The sequence below is a fragment of the Chiloscyllium plagiosum genome, chromosome 1 (genome assembly GCF_004010195.1).
Source record: "Chiloscyllium plagiosum isolate BGI_BamShark_2017 chromosome 1, ASM401019v2, whole genome shotgun sequence".
Lineage (NCBI taxonomy): Eukaryota > Metazoa > Chordata > Chondrichthyes > Orectolobiformes > Hemiscylliidae > Chiloscyllium > Chiloscyllium plagiosum.
This window is the reverse complement of record NC_057710.1, coordinates 130701896-130725392: the sequence shown is the minus strand read 5'-3', so window position 1 is coordinate 130725392 and position 23497 is coordinate 130701896. Positions and strand designations below refer to the sequence as shown.

Below are 23497 nucleotides of genomic sequence, written 5' to 3'. Positions count from 1 at the left end.
TCCCATATAAAACACATAATTTATGCCCCCTAAATTGTTAAAGTAAATGAGTCTCAGAACCCGCTGTGTAAAAATACTATTCACCTCAGCACAGAGCTTTCTTTATCAAGATGAATTACTGCAACAATAAAATATCTAAAGACTGCAGAAGGTACTGAAAGAGTGAAGTACTTAACTGAACTGTGAAAGATTTTTATGCCAACAGAACTGAAGATTGAAAGTGTACGGTCAACTGTTTTGTAAAATTGTGCATTTATTTTCACTGGACTGGTACACTTCTTCCTGCATGCTGTAACCAGGTAACTAATTCACGCAAAGCTTTAGACTTAAGTACCATGCATTAATTTATCTTCATCTTTATTTTCCTTGGTTAGGCAGTTGTCGCAGACGAATCAGGACATATTCTTCTGCATTGGTGCTCAGCAGTATCTTTATTATGGAAAGAAGAGAATTTCACTGAAAGGTAGGCTCAGCTCATTTTTACACTCTTGCAATTTATTGAAATGGTCTTGTTTGTTTATTAAGCTTTCACAATGTGGTTGTTATAAGCTCATTGCACTGCCGAAAGCATAATCGAGTAACACTGCTCAGGGATAATTTTGACTTTAGAATATATAAAACTGTTAAATGGGTGTACAATCTCAGCCACTTATTGAACATCTCTTGTGATAGAATTAAAAATCAAGTTAAGTGTTTCACTGGTGGCTACACTTATCACTCAGACAGTACTATCAGCCAATGTTGGAATTACTGCTCTTCGATTAAAATTTTGTGCTGGAGGAGAAAACTGAATAATTCTTGTCAATTTGCAGCAAGACTTGGACATTCTGACTTGGGCTAGCCCCCACCCCCACTCTGGCCTATCACCCTCACCTTGACCTCCTTCCACCTATCGCATTTCCAACACCCCTCCCCCAAGTCCCTCCTCCCTACCTTTTATCTTAGCCTGCTTGGACACACTTTCCTCATTCCTGAAGAAGGGCTCATGCCCGAAACGTTGATTCTCCTGCTCCTTGGGTGCTGCCTGACCTGCTGCGCTTTTCAGCAACACATTTTCATTCTGACTTAAGCTGTTAAGCAGGAAGTAGCATTTGTGTCAAATAAGTGGCACACTATGAATATTCTGGTGTTACTCTGCTTTTCACTGAGGGCACCTCATGGTACCTGCTAGTAAGTGGCACAAGGGAAGGGTTATTTCAGTTAATAATGCACTGTTGCCAATCCTCCTCTGCTCCATTGCTACACTGAATCAAACTGCAAATTGGAAGAACAACACCTCATCTTCTGCTTGCATGGTCTACAGCCCAGAGGACTTAACATTGAGTTCTCTAATTTCAAACAACCATCCCAAATATCTCCCACCTCCCTTTCCAGCCCCACCACCTCCCTTCAATTCCCTCCTATTGACTGTTCCTTCAGCTACCAATTGTATTCACCCCTCCCATCGACCAACCAGGTCATACCCTCTACCTTTGTTCACATATCGTTATCTCACCATTCCACTGCTCTTCCCACCATTTTCCCCCCCCCACCCCCACCACCTTTATCTGTAGCTCTCCCTACCCCCGCATCGAGCCCTGAAGAAGAGTTGATACCCGAAACATTAACTTCATCTCCTGATGCTGCCTGGCTTGCTGTGTTCTTCCAGCCTCCTGTTGGTATACTATTTCTAGGGCCTGTCTGATGACCAGTGGTAGATAATAGACCGCTGGCAAGCCAAAATAGAAAAGGCAACTGTCTTTATTCACAAGATGTGTTATTGCATGATTAGCTATAGATACAGCTTCTAATACTATTCAGATGTCATTGCTAAGGACTCTAGGGAGCTGAACAGAATAATTCTGCTCCCTCTGAAGGGTGCTATAGAATTTCTGCTTTCTTCCTTTGGAAGTCGATGAGTGACATCATCAGATTGGGTAGACTTCAATGTAAAACGAACATTAACTCCTTCAGTTGCATTTTGCCACATCTCCCTTCCCACCCCCCAAGCTTTATCCCTGTAGTTAACCCTTTTATAACCATGTACATAACTATATAACTTCCCCATCTCACCATCACAACCTTTAACAAATTTGAACAGCCTAGACAGAGAACACATCCTTGCTAATTCCGAAGAGAAAGATCTTCTGCTTGGGGAATGTTGATCTTGGTTCATATCCATGGATTGTTTCTCCACTGGATACTTTTATCTCTTGGACAGTCTTTGCTGGTTGGATCATTTCTATTTTTGAACAACCCTTAATGACCTGAGTTTCCTTTGCAGAGGGCTGGAAAGGGAGGTGGGAGATATGTGGGAAGATTCTTTGAAATTAGCGAACTCAATGTTTCCCCATAATCTCAGGAAGCCTTTAAACTCTGACAAGTCCATCATGGAAGGCAGATGCTCTGTTGAAACTTTCTTCCTCACATTATTCTGGATTTCTGGATCAGGTGAAAATCTTCTTGATTGATATAGGTGTTTTAATTTCGTAGTATTCTGGATGTTTAAACTAAACCATTTATTTTGCTTGACCATATTTGCAACATTTGTCAAACTCAATATAGATTGTATATAGCTCATCTCCCTTAATTTGTTAATCAGGTATTATCTTTCTGTAGTTGTTTGACAGTTGAATTCGACTTTTTCAGTTTTTTCAATCACATTAATGAACGTTTCCTCCTCACTCACCAGTATCTTGGTGGCTGGCTTTGATTGTTTTTGTTTTTAGTAGGTAGAGAATTGAACATTTCTGCCAGTCCTGTGATGTCTCCGACTTCCTGTACATTGATAATATGAAGCAGCTGTCTTGTGCTAATATAAGTAATCTCGCTGCATTCTTTCTTCTGTTTAGCTTTCACACTGCATCTGTGAAATACAATGAAGTCTCCTACTGGTTAACCCTTAACTGGGTGGTCAATAATGGTTTGTTTTGATGAGATATTCTCTGTCAATCCCCTCCAACTCTTCTAATATGTTGAGGTTGAGAGCGGCATGCAGGCTTATAAGTGAAGACTTATGGTTGTGAACAATATGTGTTACATTACATTGTAATTTTATAAGCATTCTATGCTCTTTGCAGGTATTTTGCCTATGCCATTTAGTCTTATCTCTGTCGGCAGTAATCCTTGTTTCTACAACCATGCTAAGTTGTTTGCTAGGACAGTAACCCTTGCTCCTATGTCAAGCTTAACAAGATGTCCACTGATGCAGACAGGTTCTGTGCTTTCTGGTTAATCCCAATCAGTAATTCTCCCAGGAATGCCTCGGGTGCTTTCTGCAATGGAACTATCCCACCCATTTCGAGTATCTTATTTAAAAGAATGGATACTCTATTGTATAGACACCTTTGTACATGCTACCACTAATATTTTTGTTGCTCTGAAACGGTGTCTACTTCTGAACATGCTCTGGAAGTGATTGTTTTACAAATAATGCATTTCTTTGCGACGGTTAGGCATTATCTGTGCTTGTGAAGCCTTATTGACCGACAGCACTTTCACTGGTTCCTTGCATCGAGTGCTTGGCTGATGCTGTATATTGACTTGTCCCGTGACTCTTCAGAGCATCTGTACCTTAAAAGCCGAATACAATCTGCTGAGCTCGGTTTGTGATTTTTTTAAAATCTCCAGATCTGCTGGTGCACCTTGCTAGTTTCAAAGTTTGAAGACGACACTTAGGTCTTTATCCCCAAAACAAATAAAGCACTTAGGCCTAACTCTGGACAGATTTCAGCATAATTACACACTACCCACCAATCCAGATCATTCTGCCACACCTTAAAATTAAACAACAAGTTTATAATACAACAGTCTTACAAAATATCATTTTTGGCACAAAACTATTTTGGTCAGATGGAGCCCCCACGTCCCAGCCTAATCAAATCATAAATAATTGTGGATCTTTAATGCTCCATCATTGAATATACATGAGAGTGAGCTGGTCAGATTTTTTTGTCACTCAGGGAGTCCTGGATTATATCAAATGAATGGGAAATTGGAATTGAGGCATAAGATCAGCCATAATTGTACTAAAAAGCAGTGCACTCTACCCCCTCAGCTTTTGTGTTCTTATACCTAAGTAAAAGCTGCTTTCCAGAAAAAAAGCATAGTTATCAGGAACAAGAGCCCAGCATTGCATAATTACCTTTCTAATCATAAAGGATACCATTTCTTCATAGACAGATATCGTAAAAAAAGGTAAGGATTTTGTTTCCTTAATATGAAGTGTATACATGCTTCTTGTAATGACACACCTATTTACCAAAGAGCAGAGATCTTAGATTAATGAGGACTGAGGTTCAGATCCTTAAACAGGTTGGAATTCAACCTGTTAAATCTACACATTTGACAATATAAAAGACTTTAATATTCAGGCTGATTTTCAGTAATAATGTCTGACTTTGTTATTGTGTTAGTTAACAGGTAGCCTCATACATATGGTTCAGAAATAGAACTCTACATTCTCAGCTTCTGTTGGTGATCCACACAGACTGGTGAAACAGCACTGCCCTAGGTTACTCTAATTTACCTGGTATTGAATGACTAATTCTGCCATTGAGGGTTGCCTTTGTTTTTAACTTCCAACATCAGATGATTACTCACTGTTTTGTTCACCTTACAGGAAGCTATTAGTCACTAGACAACCGAAAAGCCCTTCACAAACTGAATAACACGAAGCAGGATTTCCTTACAGCGAATCTGGAGAGCTGCACAAATCACCATAAAACATTTGATTGAACTGCTATAATTTCCTTGACCCCAGTTTGGGGATACACTATACCTCACCAAATGGTGATTCATCACTTCACACAGTATCTCCTTATCACTGCAATCCAGCCCTGATAGATAGTTAACCTTTGATATGTGAGCAGAGGTTCTCCTATCCAATGTTTTTAAGCAGCTTTAGTTTCAGTCCTAATTTCCATGTCAGCAGTATGGTGGAGTCTCCCTTCAGAAGATTGAAAGGGCCCACACAAGACTGTTTACAAGACCTAGCCACCTTTCTTGTTCCACATAATCTGCTAACTTGGATACAGTACAGAATACCAGATTTAGTCATGACCTACTGGACACTGCAGTTAAGAATGTGAGTGCATTTGATACGTAAGCTATGTCTGATTCCGCCACCAGTGACAGAACAACAAAGGTTTCAGGTCTTCTCCACTCCAGTCTGGTCAGTTCAACCTTATCATCAGTGAAGATAAATTAAATCCAGATCCCACATGAAGGGTGATATTGTATTAAGCCACAAGCAAGCACATTCAAACATTCATCGGATATTCCTCATTCAATTCCATTTGCAAAACATCAGATTTAATATTGTAATGGAAGCAATTTACAAGAAGCTGTGAAAGTCCAAGTGCAGCATCTGTGCTTTACTTTCTGTGTACCAAAGGAATTTCCTGACCTCATTTTCCATGAATTGGCATGGTTTTGGTTACATTTCCATGCTGCTGGAATTAAATACTGTGAGAACTAAACGTCGGTCATCGATTTAGCTCCATGGTAATAATAAATATCAGATAGTATTTGAGCTGTGCTTTTGGTTGAAATGGTTAATTTATAAATTGTGACACATGCTTAAACATTTAAACAGGAGCATTTGATAATGAGAGTAGACCCTGCTTTCTGATATAATTCATATGTTCTCCAATATGTTATGATATCTCATATAGTTAATAGCTCCATTCAACAACAAAACAACTCCTCCAATTTCTATCACATTTATAACATTTTAAAAAAGCCTTAAAGCCATAAGACACAGCAACTGGATAAGGTCATTTGACTCATCAAGTCTCCTCTGCCATTCATTTCTCAACCCCATTCTCCTACTTTCTCCCTGTAACCTTTGATCCCCTTGCAAATCAAGAACCTATCAATCTCTGCCTTAAGTCCACTCAAACACTTGGTCTCCACAGCATTCTGTGGTAACAAATTCCATAGATTCATCATCCTCTGGCTGAAGAAATTCCTCCCATCTCACCATGCCACAATGTTTGGCTAGTTTTGTTTTGAGGAATAGCTGATGGTGGTGATTTTGAAAGAGAAAGGGACAGTAACATGTGAGACGCTTCTAATTGCAATGTCTGTTTGCTCATGAGATAGTGGATAATCAGTGTTTAATGGGAGTAGGCTTAAGAGCATCAGGAGGCCTTGAGGAGAAGATAGAGGGTTCAATTCCTGCCTTAGGCGACTGACTGTGTGGAGTTTGCACATTCTCCCTGTGTCTGCGTGGGTTTCCTCCGGGTGCTCCGGTTTCCTCCCACAGTCCAAAGATGTGCAGGTCAGGTGAATTGGCCATGCTAAATTGCCCGTAGTGTTAGGTAAGGGGTAAATATAGGGGTATGGGTGGGTTGCGCTTCGGCGGGTCTGTGTGGGCTTGTTGGGCCGAAGGGCCTGTTTCCACACTGTAATGTAATCTAATGAGTAAAGAGCAACAGCAGAGGGCGCCAGGAAGGTGGGTTGCCTTGATGGTGAAGTAAAAAGGGGAAGAGCCAGAACAGCTGGACCAATATCATACTCATGTACATTTTACTAATGGAAACTTAGTGTATGAAACATGCTCATGATCATGTATCAGAGGCACAGTCAGTGTGGAGATGAAGAATGATTGAAACTTGCTACTTAACTTTTTTAACATGGGCTTCCCTCCTGATAATCAGCAATATGCTGTTGGACAGAAATGCTGACAGCATAAAGATACAACAGAACGGCAGAGTGGGAAAGATTGCAGGTCATGTTCAAAGTGGCAGGGAGGAGGGGGACCGTGGGTGAGATATGGGTCTGATTGTTGGTTCGGAGAGCATCTCTGATCCTGTGGAGTGCTCGGAAAACTGGGGCTCTGATTTCAGAGGAACGACAGCAGGAGGGTTGGAGTGTGCTAGGTCTGATCATAGGGCCCAAGAAATGTGTTTTTTTTTTGAGAGGGTGGGGGTGATTCTGATTTCAAAGGTCAGGAGAAGGGGAAGGCTGGCAGTAGGCAGAGAACATTGTAGGGATTTAGAAAGTTCCTTTGGGCTTGAAGAAGGCACTTGTGCTGCCTGTGAGTGATGCTATAAGAACCCTCTTCTTAAGGTGCAAGGCCTTCTTGTCCCCTTTCACTAGCTGGTTTTCTCAGGGTCTGACATGATTTAAAAATCAAATCTGTGTCAAAGCAAAGCCATATTGCCAACTTGAAAGGTTTCAATGCCTGACCTGCCCTGTGTAAGCTGATGCATCCTGCCTTGGTTAAAACTGGAAGTGGTTTGCATTGAGAGAGCTTCGATTGTTATTTCAGCTCTATAATTTTTAGTTGTGTACTGAACCTAAAGAGACGTATTTTGGTGCAGAGAGGAGGGGGTTAAAATGACTCCCCAGTGCATTTGAGAGAGGAATTACATTCATCTGTAGCTTCAGCAAACATTTTTAGATCTATTTGATTACTATCTGCATTAGAAATTTCAGTGACTATAGACAAAGATAAAGGAGGATTCCTTTGCAGGTGCATATTCTAGTTGACTTTTTTTTTAATATGATCGCTTCCAGTAAACCTGATGTGCCTGAGCGTGGACCGATGGGCATTTATAGAGCAGTTGCTTTCCCCATCTGGTTTGACTCTGCCCATCAATTGTTGACCCCCTCCACCCTGATCACCACCTTCTCTCTTGGGTCACCACATGATCCTCACAGCCCTGCCCTAGCCTCACGGAAGGTAGATGCTTATCAATTCACCTGCGAGCAGACTGTGACACCTTGTACTTATTATTATGTTTATTTCAATGTTACTGGTAGGTATTAGCTGCAGATTTACTTCTGCTCGTACAGACAGAAAAGGATTGAAACTGTGGTTAGGAAGTGCATGTTTTGCATTGTGTACCACTTTAGATGGAGATGTGTAAAGATTGGCTCCAGTTCTGTCCTTCACTGCTGGGCTCTCTGGATTTGAACACACAGCATGAGTCTGTGGGTTGCTGGACTCATTTAAATGATGACCAATGTTGAGAGTGCCTCACGCCTTATTTTCACGTACAGGGATTGTTCCGTACGCCCAGTTCGTGCTGCAGGAAACAATTTCTAGGCCGCAGTGTTTTCAACCGCAGTGTGATAAGGTCAGATTAGATTTGACTAGAACATCACAAACGCTATTGTGAAATGACAGGTCAGGCCAGGAAATGGAATGTTTCCTGGTTTGAGTCAAATAGGCAAACTGTTTTGACCTAGATTTGATTCCCAGATTTGAGCAGCAACAAGACAGCTCACAGACTGCTCAAGAAAAATCTGAGCTGCAATTAAACCCTCAAACTGCTCCTTTGATTGTTGCACTGAGGTGAACTAATCTGAACTCTAACCAGTCAAAATTTTTATTAGACCAGCTATAAGAGCTATTGAAAGCTGCAGTAGTACAGTGAGTAGAAGCAAATTAAACCTTTTGAATATATATTTCAATTGAATGAATTTCTAATATTTATGTAACAGTGCCAAATTTATTTTAAAAATTTACTACTTTAAACCCGGTTTAGATTAGATTTGATTACTTACAGCGTGGAAACAGGCCCTTCGGCCCAACAAGTCCACATTGACCCTCCAAAGAGCAACCCACCCAAACCCATTTCCCTACATTTACCCCTTTACCTAACACTATGGGTAATTTTACATGGCCAATTCACCTACCCTGCATATTTTTGGACTGTGGGAGGAAATCGGAGCACCCGGAGGAAACCCACGCAGCATTCTGACAATGACTTGGATATATTTAAAACCCCATTGTTTACTTGCCCTCCCACTCTCCTTCCAAACACACATACACACACAAACCACTTTTTTGCATGTTCATCTATTGAAAAAGAGGTGAAGAAGCCCACCATTTGATTGCAACATCAAGCAACAAAATCTTGAAATTCCTGTGCCATTTCTTTTCAGTTCTAGGACAAAGAGTTGAGTGAACCATAAGGAAGAGTATAGATTTACTCCCTGAAAGGACTCATTTGGCAAAATCAACAAAACGCTCTGCGGAAATTGCTGCTTGAACTGGAAGATTTTCAGTCAAGACTGTTAGAACTGCATTTGGTGTTACTTTAGATGAAATGCCAGGACCACAGAAATTTCAATATTTCTTGCTGTCACTCCTGGTAGTATCTCTGGATCAACGAGTGAAAATTAATAATTTTCTAGCTTCTTTATAAAAGTACAAAATCGTGCTCATGCTTCATAATGCTAGCACTTCAAACTGACAGTTTCCGCATTTTCCTTATTTTTTGGTGGGTTTCTTGTTGACCAATACAGTAAAATTTAGGTGTAATGCACAAATAGACATTAATCAAGCCTTAACATTGTGTCACATCACTGCCACTTCTGAGTATGCCTTTCAGTAATTCACTTTGGGCAAGTTTTCAGCATCTGCAGTCCTCACGTTCTCCAAGTTTTCAATTACTTCACATCACCTTAGGTGAGTCATTGAAGCATTTTCTGGAAATCCTCTGAGGACCTCTTGCCTCATACTTTAAACTTACCTCACAGTGGTTCAGTCATGCTTCATGGTTCTTCAGATTCCTCTGAGGAAAAGGAAAGTCATCCTCCTTAAACTGATGTTTGCATGGCTGTCATCAAGTTTAAGTTCTTGTATGGGTTCTACAAATATCAATACCAGCTCAGGCTTAACTTCCTTGCAGCTATTAACATACGTTTATTGTTAGACTGTACATGGTGATAAGACTATGGAGCAGGAGGCTAATTGCTGTAAAGGTCCAACTTCTTCCTGGAACTCCAACACATGACCACTGAAGAGGCTTATTTATAGAATCATCAACCTAGCATCACAATGTTGTCATTCCTTCATTATTGCTGGGTCAAAATCCTGAAGCTTTCTATCCGAGAGATCCAGGGATTCAGGTACACAATTGTTTGAAGTTTACATCACATGTAGACAGAGCAGTTAAGAAGGCTTTTAGCACGATTGCCTTCACTGCTTAGGAGTTGGGGTATCATGTTGAGATTTTACAGGACATTGATGAGGCCTCTTCTGGAGCAGGGCATCTACTTCTGGTTACCCTGTTAAAGGAGGGGGCAACTTTTTCACACAGAGAATGGTTTGTGTATGGAATGTATTTTCAGAGGAAGTGTTGGATGCAGGTACAGTTACAACATTTAAAAGACATTTGGATAACTACATGAATGAGAAATGTTTGGATGGATGTAGACCAGGAGTAGGCAGGTGGGACTAGTTTAGTTTGGCATTATGGTAGGCATGGACTGGTTGGACTGAAGGGTGGCCGTATTGTATTACACTGTAGAATAATTTCACTATATTGACTGCAGCAGTTCTCACGGGAAATTAGGAATGGGCAATAAATGCTGACCTTGCCAGGAATGCCCACATTCTGTGTTTGAAGAAAAAAATGACAGACTGCTGAATGATGTCCAGTCACTTGACCCCTTAGGATGTCAGATTTCCCTGTTGCCCGTTTAGAACAAATAAGTTGCTTGATATCAGGTGAGTCAAACTCGAAGGTCACCAGCATTCCTGAAGTTCTGTTAATCATTGTTATGTTAGCAGATCAAAATCAAGAGTTGTAAGTCTAACTTAAGGACCTATAGTTGAACCCTCCCTTCACATTCCTCAGCCTGTAACAGTCTTTTTTCCTCTCTGTTGCTTCAACCACCTCCAATATTCAAAACAAAATATAGCATGAACAAGCAATGCAGTAACTCAAAAGCAAACTTACATTCACCAGAAAAGCTCATACAGTACATTCAAGTATTCAAATTCAGAACACAGCCATCTGTGACCATTCTGCATCTCTTTGAGAGTCCATTTAGATGCAGTTGCATGTATTTTTCATGTGATTGTTGATTCAGAGCATACCTTGCAAGATTTATGTGTGACAGTGCAAGCTATTTCAACATCACTTACAAAGTGTGCCCCAAGCTTTATGATCGAGAAAGCATATGTGAAAAATGTGACAGGCTGGTGCTATTCTGCCCGTGCTGCCTCCCCACTGTGAGCAGAGGGACAAGTTACCAATCTGTCATTTGGGCTTTCTACCAACCGCATTGACCTGTTAAATTGTAGATGTATTTGACATATCTTGAACATTTTAATAACTGAACATTTCATAGATATTTTTCCCTCTGTCCAACAGCATTAATTGTCTCAGCCAGTTTCATACAGTTTGCACCATCACTACCATTACCAGAATAATTTGCATTTATATAGCACCATTAATATAGAAAATAACCCAATCTGGTTTATGTAGTTGTCCTCAAAAATATTGATTCAAAGCTAAGCAAAGAGCACTGGTAGGATCATGACAAAGAGATACAGTTAGGGAAGTTGCTGTAAAAGGGGATATGGAGGCAAACAGAGAGTTTGACTGTTTAACTTGTTGTGTATGGTGGGGGCAGGCGGGGGACTGCCTCTGTTATAATAGGATGGTATGCCCCAAGGTCCATAGCTGGGCAGCCTCCTTTACTGCCTCTCCTATACCAACACATCTTCATCCAAAGGAAACATTCTCTTCACATCAGTTGCAGAACATTTCCGAAGAACAACCAGAAGAGATGAGTTAAATTCAGGAAGAAAAGGTGCAGCAATTTAAAGAGAGTTCTGGAGGATTAGGCTCAGATGAGTGAATGGTCTGGCAGGGAGGGAGGAAGTAATTGCAGAGGGTCATATTAAAAGGATTAGAGAGCACAGACAGGCAAGTAGAATTTGGAGGGGTTACTGCAGAGAGCTCTGTGTGATCGGGAATTAATTTAATAATTTTGATTTCAACACATTTTGTTGCTGGGATTATGGAGCCAAGAGAGATTAGCAAGGATGAGAATGATGAGTGACCAGGAGTTATGAAGCTGGTTTACCATTCACCTGTAATATTTTTTCCTGAACTACCTCTCTTGTCTGGATGGTTTCTTCATATTATATGGCCAGGGTCTTCCCACTATTGAACAGGTCACAGTACAGTCAGTATGGCTTTGATAGATTGATCTAAACTGATTTGTCAATTTTCTCAGTATTCATCTTTATTGTTGCTGCATATTATTGAGCAATAGTAAACAAAAAGTCAGCTAATATCTGTCAATTTCTGTCAACTTGCCACTGACAACTTAAATCTAAGCCAACTGATTACACCTACATTGTCAATGCTGAACATCACGTGCTGATCATAACTAATAAAAGAATAACAATATTCAACCATTCTGTGTGTCATCGTATAGCCTTCCATTCCACTAAAATATTATACTGAATAGAAGTCCTAAAGCTCTTTTAATGTCTTAATAATCCCATAATTTAAACAAAAATCTGAAGTGAAAGTTTTGTATCATTCCTTAAATGGACTTCAGAATTCTTAGGCCATAATGCTGCTATTTAGTTAGAAATCTTCAACACATGCCAGCTCTTTGTTTGTAGAAAAATTGACATCTGGGTTTCATCTTGAGATAAAAGCTATATAGAGTATAATTCCTGTTTGTCCGTTATCTGTTATAGTATTAATGGGCTGAATTATTCTGCCATCCTTTCTGCTTTCCTTGATTGGATCAAAGGGAACATGTGACAATACAACAGCAATCAGATCAGGTGAAGCCTAATATAGTGCCTAACATTAACCCTTCCTCTAACTCATACAATATCGCCCCATAGTTTTACTCCCATTGTTGACATTTGTAATTCATGTAAATGGCTCCATTTACCCTATCTCCCCCTCAAAGTTTCTGCCTTTTAAAACAAAATCAGGCGATTTTCTGCCATTTTTTCACATTAATGCTGCTTTGTTGTGACATATTAGTTTGCCATGCTCAAAAATCTTTGTGGGCTATAGACTGATTTCAGAGTGGGAAGCTTGCCAACAGCATTCTTTTTCTACGGGGGCATGCATTATTCCATCCTTGTTGACAATGTAGCAGAAGAAATGAAGAGATTCCTTGCAAAATTCACATGTTGTTGAGGGTAACTCCTTTGGTCTGTCATTGTTTTAAACTTACATGGATTCAGTGGTGATGCAAACGTAGGAGCAGGAAGACCCTTTGAGCCTGCTCTGCCATTCAGTTAGATCATGGCTGATCATTGACCCCCTAATCCCTCCCCAAATCCCCCAATCCCTTTCTCCACAGGAGCTGTATCCCCCTCCTTCTTGAAGACACAAAATGTATTGGCCTAGTGAATTCCATGGGCTAACTACTCTCTGGGTGAAGAAATGTCTCCTCACACTCAGCCTAAGAGGTTTACCCCTCATCTTCTTTGAACATCTGGTATATCAAAATGGTATCTATGTCGCATAACACATCTTCTCAACCTTGCCAAATATCGGGCAGAGTCAGTTGAAAAGTTACTGAGTTGAGGGAATCCAAATGATAGTCTGTTGAAGAAAAATCTCCCTAGGAGAGTCATAAAGGTAATAAGTAGTTTTGATTACTCATCTAATGGTATCTGCCACTGTTGGCATCAAGTTTATGGAAGCTCTACTTTTAGAAAATTTGGTTAAACTTGCATCTCATGTCGATATAGAGTAGATTTCCCATTCTGCTGCTTTGTTGTGCTGTATTGATGGACACTTTTCAGTTTCTCTATAATAACCATGTCCCAACACCATTCATTTGGATTTGTTACCAGGAAAATTACACCTATTCAGATAGTTGCCTCAAGTATTTTTTAGATTTGCCACATTTAAGGATGTAATCAATTAGGAGCAAGTGAAGACTGCAGATGCTAGAGATCAGAGTCAAAACGTGTGGTGCTGGAAAAGCACAGCAGGTCAGGCAGCATCCGAGGAGCAGGAGAGTCGACATTTTGAGCATAAGTACTTCATCCTGATGAAGAGCTTATGCTTGAAACATTGACTCTCCTGCTCCTCGGATGCTGCCTGACCAGCTGTGCTTTTCTAGCACCACACGTTTCGGATGTGGAATCTTCCTGGATGGGTAGAGGTTTAGCACTTTACTATCTTTTTTAATGAGATGCTGTGCTGTTGCAATTATGGTATCCCATCTCAAAAGAATACTTGCTCCTATGCAGCTTAGCTTCTCTTACTTGTTGAAGAAGATTGAGGGCAAATACACGTTCTTGCTCAAAAGTGAAGTTTTCTGGTTTGAGATTAGATTCTCTACTATCTAGCACTGTGTTGCAGAATGATTTGTAGTATACCTCTTAACTTTGAGGAATGTGCCATCTGCACCCATATGATTTCATCTCAGGAGGCTGTAACTTTGGCTTCTTCAGCCATGGTCTTCAGTCTGATCAGATAGTGACACCCACCATTGTATCAAGCTTAAAATGAACTATTTATTGACATAAAGAGATTATGTCAAACTTGAGTTAATTTAATCACCAAACTCCCTTTGGAATGAATTAGGTAACCTTCACACACCTTTTTCTTTCCACCATTAATTTAGAGTTATAGGCCCAATATATTTGCTTCTTAGACAAACCCCAAACTGGGAATGCTCCTACAAATCATTCCTTCCCTATATAACGTTTACGCACTATGTAGCTCATACTGATCCTTCTGTACTTCTTTTCTAGTCTAATGTAAAGGTTTTAGCCTGGAGAGCTGTTTCTCCCTTTTTGGTCTTTCCACAAATTCCGGTTGCCTGCTTGTTTTACCAAGTGCTTGCAGCAGCTGACTGTAAACATGAATAGTTCTTAAAGTAATAAAGTCTTTAAACTCGCTTGGTCCTCTGGAAATTTCTTCTTCTGGGTCTAACAGTTTTTTTTTTCACCATTTTATCTTATGGTGTGCAGTAATGATGTTCCCCCAGTGATCACTATGTGGTATTTGTGGGTAGAAAGGTGTTGCAACAAATCCCCTTTCCTTAACTCAACTAAGAGCCTTTTTGGTTTACAGTGATGGTGAAAAGACCATTGTTTTAACAGGAAGAAACTCTTGTCTTAACCAGATATTATTTATTGTGTGATAGGAATTAGGTATAAATAACACCAGATAGAGCATTGCCACTATGCCATAAATCTATCTCTGGGTAGGAAGTCTGAGTTCAAGTCCCACGTACCCTGGAGGTCTGTTATAATATGTCTGAACAGGTTAATTAAAAATGATATTAAAAAAGAACAACAGCCAGTTAAATATTACTACTAAGACTACTGGGAGACATGAATGGCACATCTATCAACTTTGAGATGCAGGCTATTCTCCTGTATTACCTACCCAAGGCAATATAGCATCATCAGATTGGGTTAAATTTAATGCAAACTCCAACAATAACCCATCCAGAAATCATTACCTTATATAACACAAAGTACTCTGGATGTGGGACTTCAGTATCCATGAGCAAGAGTAGCTTGCTTGGATCAGTCCTAATCGAGCTGACTGGGTCCCAGAGGATATAATTGTTAGACTGTGTCTGCAGCAGGCAAAGACAGAGCTGTCAACAAGGGATTACTTGCTTGAGCTTGTTCTCACTAATCCGTCTATTGCAGATGCAAGTGTCTGTGACGTTGATAGATGTGAACACTGCACAGTCTATACAAAGGCACGTTCCTGTCATCCCATTGCAGATACCCTCCAATAGGTTATGTGGTAATACCACCACGATGAAAGGGACAGGTTTTAAATCATTCTCCAATTCAAAACTGGGTATCTATGAGGCACTCTGGGTCTTCAGCAACAGTAGAATTGTACTCAACAACAACCTGTAAACCTCATAGCCGAGCATATCTACCACTCTGCTACTACCATTAAGTTAAGGGAGTGAGCTTGGTGTGGTGTAAAATTCCAAGCAGTGGAATGTGGTGAAACGGTTAAAAATTATGTCCCAATACATGTGTGAATCTAACCGGAATGGAGGTGTTGCTTAGTCCCGTGTGAATCTTCTTATCTGTATGTAACCAGAATGGAATGTGTTTTTTAGCCTTGCTCTGCTGTTCACATGAATGTTTATATCTGGAAAAGAATAAAAAGCTGGAAAAGTCTCCAGTTCGGTGAGTCTGCTCCGGGGTTACGTTTAACCGCCGAGCGTGGGTTGTTGGCAACCGCTCTACAAGAACTGACGGCTCCCAGTTTTTGTAACATGTAGAGTGAGCATAAACCAGACCCGTTGTGCGACACTGCGGGGAATAAAATGCCCATATTCTAGCAGTCTCGCCTCTTGGTCGTTTGTTCTGTGTCAGACTACTCTCCTACGAACCTGACCTTGAGAATTTTTTAAAACACTTGGTGCAGTGAACAGTGCAGGAGGTGTGCCAGGAGCGAGTGCAGGCAAGCCTAAAACCCAAGTTTCAACACAAGACTACTTGCATGCCAAACAATGGAAACATCATTCAACACATAGTACTAGGCAAATCCCCAAGGAATGTATCAACCATCCATTCCTGCTACATTCATTTGTGAATGGTAGTGGACAATTAAACTAACAGGAATAGGAGGCCTCATACACCTCATTCTCCAACATGTCAGTGTGAAAGACAAAGCTGAAGTTTATGGATCCATCTTCAGCTGGAAGTCTGAAGTCCAACTCAGGCTCCTTCTGAAGTCCCCAGCCTCACAGCATCAGTCAATGTCATTTACCTTACAAGATATCATGAAGTACCTGAAAGCAGTTGGACCTTTTGGGCCGTGACACCATTCAGGCAATGATTCAAAAGACTTGTGCTTCAGATCTAATCACAAACGTAACCAAGCTGTTACAGTACAGTTGTAGGGCTGGCATCTACTTGGCAATGTGAAAAATTTCCCAGCTATGTCCTGTATGTAAAAAGTGGGATAATTCCAATCTGGTCAATTACAGCCTTATCAGTTTACACTTGATCTTCAGTAAAGTAACGGAAGGTGTCATTAACAATGCAATTATGCAGTACCTGTTTAGCAATAGCCTGTAAACATTCAGTTTAGGTTCCACCAAGGTGACTCAGCTCCTAACCTGAGCACAGTCTTAGTCCAAACGTGGACAAAAAAGCTGAATTTCAGAGATGAGGTAAAAATAACTGCCTTTGACATCTCATCTGCATTCAGGACACCTAGCAAAACAAGAGCCAGGGGAATCAGGGGAAAACTCTCTGGTGGTTGGAGTCATACCAGACACAGAAAGAAGATGGTTCTGGTTTTTGTCAGTCATTTCAGTCCTATGTCATCACTGCTAGAGTTCCTCATGGTAGTATCATGTGAATACACTCCCATACAAATTAGGAGGAGGAGTCCGTTCAGCATTTGAGCCTGTTCTGCCATTAAACAAGATCATAACTGATGATCATAATCTAAAATTCATATTCCGTGCTGTATCCAATGGACATTCACACCCTTTTATTTCTGAAGAAGCACTCTTCCTATGCCTTAAAAATTCAAGGATTCTGCATCCATTGCCTTATTAGGAAAAAAGTTCCAAAGACTCGTGATCTTCTGAGAGAAAAATAAATCACCTCATATTTGTTTTAAATGGCTGATTCTTAAACAGTGACTCTTCATTCTAGATTCTCTCGTAAATAGGGAATATCCCCACCACACCGAGCCCATCACAACTTTTCAGGATTTTACATGAGCTCAACTCAATCCAATCTTCAGCTGCTTCATCAATGACCGTCCCTCCATCATAAGGTCAGAGTGGGGATGTTTGCTAATGACTGCACAATGTTCACCACCATTCACAACTCCTCAGATACTGAAGCAGTCCATGACCAAATGCAACAAAATCTGAACAATATTCAGGCCTGAGCTGATAACTGGCAAATGGCATTGATATTGTAAGTGTCAGGTAAGGACGATCTCCAGCATCTAAATATTATCCCTTGAACTTCAAAAGCCTTAGTATCAATGGCTGAAAACCCCCACTATCAAATTCCTACCAAAATCCATTGACCAGAAATTGAACTGGACTAGCCATATAAATACAGTGGCTACCAGAGAAGGTCAGAGGCTAGAAAGTCTGTGGCAAGTAACTGTTCCTGTTTCTCCAGTGCCTGTCCATCATCTCCAAGTCAGGAGTGTGTTGGAATACTGCCCATTTTCCTGGATAAATGCAGCTCCATCAACACTCATGAAGCTTGACACCATCTAAGACCAGGCAACCCACTTAACTGGCACCACCAGCTTTCATGACCACTCCCTTCATAGTAGCAGCAGTGTGGACCATCTACAAGCTTCACATCAGCAACTTACCAAATTTCCTTGAACAACACTTTCCAAACCCATCATCTCTACCACTAGAAGGAAAGGACAGTGGATATATTGAAACACCACCATCCCAAGCTATTCACCGTCCTGGCTAGGGTCAACATATATCTGCTCCTTCATGACCACTGAATAAACATCCTGAAACTTCCTTTCTAACAGAATTGTGGGTGTCACTACACTCCAAGAACTGCAGTAGCGTAAGAAGGCAGTTCATCACAACCTTCACAAGAATAGTTATAGATTGGTAATAATTTCTGGCCCAGAAACTGATACACACATCCCATCGACCTTTTTTTTTTAAATCAAACAATAAATGGAGTCTTTCCTTCAAAGGTCCAAGGCATTCCTTTGCTTAATCAGTTCACCTTCCTCCTGGCAGCCCTTTGTATCTATTTGGAAAACCGAGTTGCTTAATCTCATTTCTACCAGAAACACTGAGGGGAATTTTTGTCTTTTGTCCAAAATGAGCGAAACTTTGGACAAGTGGAATGCCCGTCTGTATAAACCCATGATAGTGCAGTCAAAACTATTTTTAGTCTTTTTCAAAGTAAATAATAAATTATGTCTGACTTTATTTTTCAGGCAAAAATAAATAAGACTTTTGAACAGTAAAGGTATTAAGGGTTATGGTGAGCGGGCGGGTAGTGGGGCTGAGTCCATGAAGAGATCAGCCAGGATTTTGTTGAATGGTGGAGCAAGCTCAGTGGGCCAGATGTCCTACTCATGCTCCTGTTTCTTATGCTCTTACATTCTTATATGGAGAATGGAAAATTGGACAACTCCAGTGTCGATTTAGCTGGCAAGTCAGGTCACTTTGACAGTCCCCTGGCTGGCTTTGGCACTGGGCAAGTGCTGGCAGTTCTTCCCTCACTGTCGAAAGCAGAAATTAAAATTTCTCCAACTGTATTTTGAGTGCTGAGGCCTTCAATTCATATTATAATCAGACAGAACTTTGGCAGATCCTGGAACCCAAAAAACGCAATCTTTGAACATGAAGGAGATCTTTACACGAGTAAACATTTCAAAGTGTACAGTCCAATGTAAAACTAATTTCATACCATAGATCAGAAACAATCACCTCAAACCACCTGTGAGCAATTGGTATTTTTACTCCAACCACTTATTTAGATCTTTCTAGCACTCAACATAATTGTAAGCCATATGCTTGCAAAGCAAACATGTTGCTCTAAGAATTAAATGCTAACTTTTGTAAGGCCGCATGCAACAAAAGAATCGCCTTGAAACCACACTAGACAGTGATGGTGGTGGAGCATTTTTTGTGGGTTTGTTTCCTAGCACATCAATCCCAAGCTTCTCTTCACCTATCAGAGCTAACCAAGACGTTGCTTTTTTGTACAGACGCACTTGTCTGCCAGATGTAACGAGCAGTGGTAGGAAATGAGAGAGCTGGTTACTGCATGTGCCTGCTCATGCCCACCACCCATCCTTCCTCCCACATGATACATACGTACAAGTCCTCCCACTCACCTGCACTCCCCCGTACTATCCGTGTAGAAGATCGTATATGCTCTTAAATTGTAACAATTCTCAGAATATTTTCAGTGACTGTCTAGAACAGTTTTTGTCCAATTACTAGAATCAATATGAGGAACTATACTGAATATTGTAGTGCTACTGTAATGCAGCATTCTTTTTTGCTTTTCATTCATGAGGTTCATGGGCTTGGTCAGCATTTGTTGCCCTTGAGAAGGTAATGTTTATCTGCCTTCTAGAACCATTGTAGTTCTTGTGCTGTAGGGACAGTATTCTAGGATAGTGACCCAGCAACATTGAAGGAATAGCGATATATTACCAGGTCAGGACAGTGAGTGGCTTGGAGGGAACCTGCAGCTGTTGTTGTCCCTATCGATTTGTTACCAATCAAGCATGGTGGTTCAACAAAGGAGATATTATAGAAATGTCAGAATTTTGCAATAATGTGGAATGCAAAGACCCTGACCTTGAAGTTCAATGATGCAATTCCTATTTTTTCATATGCTCGATTAGCTCTACTGGGAAGGCTGCATAGAGCATGTGCTCTGTTGACACTTAACAATTAAAATTGACTCCAACTTACAAATTATATAAGACCCTGATTGAAATGATTTAAGTAGCATCCAGCCTGTTTTCAATCCAGTGATTCCAAGGGCTACACGTAGATGAAGAAGTCCCATTTCTTCTAGAATATTTTCTCAGTCTGTAGAATTAGTTAGTTATCTGTCCACTGCTGGGCTTCAGCAATTGAGCAAAGTTATAAAGATTTATAAACAGGCAAGGCAATCAAGTACAGATCAATTACACTTGACCACTCGATCCTTCCCCTTTTTAATTGCAAACCTTATTTTCAATTAGATCATTCAAAGCAAGCAACATATACATCTCATTTCTACAAAGGCTCTTGTGGCACAATGGTAGTGTCCCTGCTGCTGAGCCAGGAGGCATGGGTTCAAGTTCCACCTGCTTCAGAGATGTGTCAAATATCCTTGAACAGGGTGATTTTATGATATAATGTATGTAATTTCTCAATTCAATTTCATCTGCATCCAAACGGATATTCTCATTGATTCACATTTTCATATTAACCTAGGTCTCTCTTCTCACTAAATGTTTGTTACTTTCTGAGCACCAGCAAGATATCTTTTTCCCCATGTGTGCAGTCTTGCAAAATGTTTTGTCACTCTGGGGACACTGGGAGGCTGTCACTAAATGTACATCCACAATTTTCTACTTTCTGGCTGATGTTTGGCCGTAATGCAGACAAATCATCTTCTCTCCAGTATGTGTCTTTTTTTGTTATGACTCCTAAGTAAAGAGGGAATGCCAAAAGTTTTATCATATTTAAATGTTTGTTCACTGTTGCACATCAGCAGATATCTCTGCAGGGTGAAACAAAGCCTTACACACCTCTCACTGGAATGGTCTCTCTTCAAAGTATATATTGGACATGTGCTTAAAAAGACATAGTGCTTTACTATTTGTGATAGTACATACAGAACATTCTTTACTCTCAATGAAGGGCTCTGCTGCATACCAGCTGATTGCACCATCATCTTTGATGACCTGCACATTTTTCAAAAGGATCCCACATTCTTTCCTTGTTAGAAACAACATTACAACCTGGTGAGCACTGCCACTGGTTTGAAGGTATCTGATCATGTTGGACTGTATATTCAGGAGATTGCTATGGTCTCCTGGTCTATAATCTTTGAACGTGAGCTAGTCGTATAGGCTGTACCTGTATACCTCAGTCTAACCATGCACGTCTTAGGAATTAACATGGCAGCTTCCATTTGGACATCCAAAGCTTTCTTTTTTAGAAAGTTAAATCTTTGTTCTCTGTGAGAAGGCATTCAAATTAATAAAATTGAAGTCTTTTCCATTAATTGGCCACAAATTAGTTCATTGGTAGTTTACCTTTGTACCTTTTGATATGATGAAGCCAGTTGCTTAAACACAGCCACTTTGTTTGATGAACTATATGTTTCCCTGGGATTTCTGCTTGAATTTTCTGAGAGCATTTGCTATGTATCAAACACTGATGCATCTCCTATGAACTGCTTGGCTATTTGCTGACCTTCTGCCCTGTGACAATGTACAAGTATTACTTGCTTACAGCTCTACAAGTTCTAACTCCATAATCCAGCAGCATGAGGACCAGGGCTTTGCCAGACCAGAGAATTTGTTGGGACCTCAGCAAGTTTCATGACAAGAATGTTGATATGGCTCCTGAGGCATTTGTTCCTCTGACATCTTGAAGCATTTCATTTTTTTTTATGCTTCCCACAGCCAGCTGTGAGCAGCCAAATAAATCCTTTCATCAGAAGGTCCAACAAATATGATCTGAATTATTCCAAGGAAAAAAAAACATTTTGTTAAAGTAAATGAAGCACAGATTGGAGGCACACACTCTTTGACCTAGTGATCTAAACAGCAGTTTTTATATAGACCATCATCGGAACTGGAACAATACTACACATGCTGGACCACAGACTAGGCAGTGCCAGACTGGGGAGCTACAACTTGCATATCCAGGCCATCCAGCTTCATATGAATGAGTAGGTTTTGAACCCCAACTTTCATCACTTTCAGGGCCTAGAAGGAAGAGTCTTCTGACAGGGGAAGAAATGGTGCTTCAACCTATAGATTTAAACTGTTTTCTAAATCCATATGTTTGGTTTCAATTGACCAAAGAGTCCAAAGATTAAGGGGTCAAGAATTGGCCTGTTCCTGAAGACCCAGGGCAGAAATTCATAACACTGAATATTTTCCATGATCCTTGTTTCAAAAAAACCCATCACTTTGACATAATCTGTATTATATTAGGAAATACTCTGAGTATGTCAAAATATTCTGCAAATTATTACTGAATTTGAAAACATTCTCGGACGTACATTATGAAATATTGAAATAGACATAAGAAAAGGAAGACTTATACATGCGTATGACTTGTCACAATCTCAAGACATCCCAAAGTGCTTTTTAAGCAATGGAGTGCATTTTCAGTATAGTCTGTTTTAATGAAGGCAATGCAGCAGCTAATTTGCAAGCAGCAATATTCCAAATTGCAATGAGATGATAGTGACCAAGACACTTGGAACAATATCCCTTCTCTTTAGAATATTACCATGGATATTTTATGTCTGGGCAGATGAGGCCTTTGTTTAATCTCTCATTTGAAAGATGAAGTTTTATTCAATTAAATTCCTGTGATTGCAGTACATTTCAGTATATCAGTATAAGTGTAGTAAATTACATTAAATGAGAATGAGTTGTAGTAAATTTCCATATATTAGGACTCTCTGCAGGCATTTCATCAGAGTGAGTTGCAGTACATTACTGTACAAGGGAAATAATTTGAAATAAGATGAGAAATGAGCAACCACTTCAGTTCACATTCTTCCTCTAAAGTGAAAAGTCTTAATTTAGTTTGCCATCATTAAGAAAGCTGGCCATTCAAGAGTTAAAAATACTCACTCCCTTGCTATGTTTGTACTGTGATATACTGTGGTGGAGGCAAGCGTAATTGCTAGTGAAGTCCTTTTCTGATTCAGCCATAATTTTTCAGGAGATTGCTGATCATGCATTTTTCTCCCTGGTCTAAACTGACTTGTCAGCACTCAGCTCTCTCGAATGATAGAGTACCTGGCTGTTAAGGGAGTGTCTCAGGATTAGTCAAAACCTTTATAACCTCTTTGTAGGCATTCTACAATTTAGTTTTATATTTCACATTTGCAACAAAGGAAATGTTGATGCAAACTATATTCAACAATGCACTGAAAATCCAATATAACGGACAATTTTCCATGTCCACACTACGGACATGGAATTTGATTGTGGACAGGTCATTCTGCTAACATGCGCCTTTCAATAATGTGAATTCGCTGTATTGCGATTGATGAATTTGGGGCACAGTTTCTAAAGTGCGA

General features: G+C 40.2%; 1 protein-coding gene across 6 annotated transcripts in view; it reads left to right on the top strand.

Moving 5' to 3' along the window:
• The window catches only part of LOC122553234 (bifunctional heparan sulfate N-deacetylase/N-sulfotransferase 4-like), an 879937-nt gene that overhangs the window by 326445 nt on the left and 529995 nt on the right, over positions 1–23497 (top strand). For all 6 annotated transcript variants that reach the window (XM_043696825.1, XM_043696838.1, XM_043696832.1 and 3 more), the window contains one exon: positions 375–463. The gene's annotated coding sequence lies outside the window, so the exon portion shown is untranslated. The remainder of the gene's footprint in view (positions 1–374; positions 464–23497) is intronic.